This window comes from Bison bison, unplaced genomic scaffold, assembly GCF_000754665.1.
Source record: "Bison bison bison isolate TAMUID 2011002044 unplaced genomic scaffold, Bison_UMD1.0 scf7180017864235, whole genome shotgun sequence".
NCBI lineage: Eukaryota > Metazoa > Chordata > Mammalia > Artiodactyla > Bovidae > Bison > Bison bison.
Genome location: NW_011494807.1, coordinates 7,257,365 through 7,259,607, shown reverse-complemented (window position 1 = coordinate 7,259,607; position 2,243 = coordinate 7,257,365).

Sequence of the window (2,243 nt, the reverse complement as noted above, 5' to 3'; positions counted from 1 at the left end):
TCCAAAGAAATCCCAGGGCTGATCTCCTTCAGAATGGACTGGTTGGATCTCGTTGCAGTCCAAGGGACTCTCAAGAGTCTTCTCCAACACCACAGTTCAAGAGCATCAATTCTTCGGCGCTCAGCTTTCGGTTGTATAATTCCTATCTAGTACCTGACTTTAGTGTTAGTGTCTTCTCATTAAGTAACATGTAAGATTGGGAGCTGAATTATATATGTATATTCTATTAATTCAGAAAGCGTAATAAGTTGAATAATGCCCTCCCAAAAATATCAAGTACTATTCTTTAGAACCTGTAAATGTTACCTTATATGACAAAAATTTGCAAATATCAATAAATTAAGGATTTTGAGATAAAGAGACTATGCTGAATTATATGTATAAGATCTAAATATATCCTTCTAAGAGGGAGACAGGGAGATTTGATATATACAAGAGAGAAAGAATGTAACCATGGTGGCAGAGATTGGAGTGATATGGTCACAAGCCAAGGAATACCAACAGAAAGTGAAAGGGGCAAGGAACGGATTTACCCCTAGAATTTCCAGAGGGAGTGTGGCCCTGCCCACACCTTGATTTTGGTACAGTGTTACTGATTTTAGATATCTCCACAACTACAAAGGAATGCATTCTGTTGTTTCAAGCCCCCAAATAGCATAACTTTTCAGATAGCTTGGTATGACTGCCAGATATGACATCAACTTAAATATTTTAAAATTACAAAATCATAAGACATACTATAAAATATAAAAGATAAAGTATTATTCATAGTTTAAAACCATATAGTATCTAGGAATTAATTTAGAAAAGATCACCATGGAGAAAAAATAAAGGTTCAATGAAAGAACGTACAGATGATCTAAATAATGGATAGAGAATTCAAATTCTTGAATGAGATGAATTAACATTAGAAAGATAATAATTATCCTCAAATTGATCTATATATTGAATGCAATACCAATCAAAATGCCATTTGCATTTTTTCAAGAATTGAGTCTAAAAATTCTATAGAAGAACAAATGTACACAAATAGCTAAACAATAAAAAAGAAGACTTAAGGAAAACCCACCATACCAGGCTTCACCATACAGTAAAGTCATTGTATGGTGAAAAAGAAAAGTATAGTCTTCACTGACTATAGTGAAAAGGACAAACAGATTCAAGGGATTAGATCTGATAGACAGAGTGCCTGAAGAATATGGAAAGAGGTTTGTGACATTATACAGAAGGCAGTGATCAAGACCATCCCCAAGAAAAAGAAATGCCAAAAAGCAAAATGGCTGTCTGAGGAGGCCTTACAAATAGATGAGAAAAGAAGAGAAGCAAAAGACAAAGGAGAAAAGGAAAGATATACCCATATGAATGCAGAGTTCCAAAGAATAGCAAGGAGAGATAAGAAAGCTTTACTCAGCAGTCACTACAAAGAAATAGAGGAAAACAATAGAATGGGAAAGATTAGAGACCTCTTCAAGAAAACTAGGGATACCAAGGGAACATTTCATGCAAAGATGGGTACAATAAAGGACAGAAATGGTATGAATCTAACAGAAGCAGAAGATATTAAGAAGAGGTGGCAAGAATACACAAAACTATACAAAAAAGATCTTCCTGACCCAGATAATCACCATGGTGTGACCATTCACCTAGAGCCAGACATCCTGGAATGTGAAGTCAAGTGGGCCTTAAGAAGCATTACTAAAAATAAAGCTAGTGGAGGTGATGGAATTCCAGTTAAGCAATTTCCAATCCTAAAAGATGATGCTGTGAAAGTGCTGCACTCAATATGCCAGCAAATTTGGAAAACTCAGCAGTGGCCACAGGACTGGAAAGGTCAGTTTTCATTCCAGCCCCAAAGAAAAGTGAAGGAAATTGAAAGTGAAGTCGTTCAGTTGTGTCTGACTCTTTGCAACCCCATGGAGCCTACGGGGTTCCTCCATCCACAGGATTTTCCAGGCAAGAATACTGGAGTAGGTTGCCATTTCCTTCTCCAGATCTTCCCAACCCAGGGATTGAACCCAGGTCTCCTGCATTGTAGGCAGACTCTACCGTCTGAGCCACCAGGGAAGTCCATAAATCCAAAGAAAGGCAATGCCAAAGAATGCTCAAACTACCGCACAATTGCACTCATCTCACAAGCTAGTAAAGTAATGCTCAAAATTCTCCAAGCCAGGCTTCAGCAGTACATGAACTGTGAACTTCCAGGTGTTCAAGCTGGATTTAGAAAAGGCAGAGGAACCAGAGAT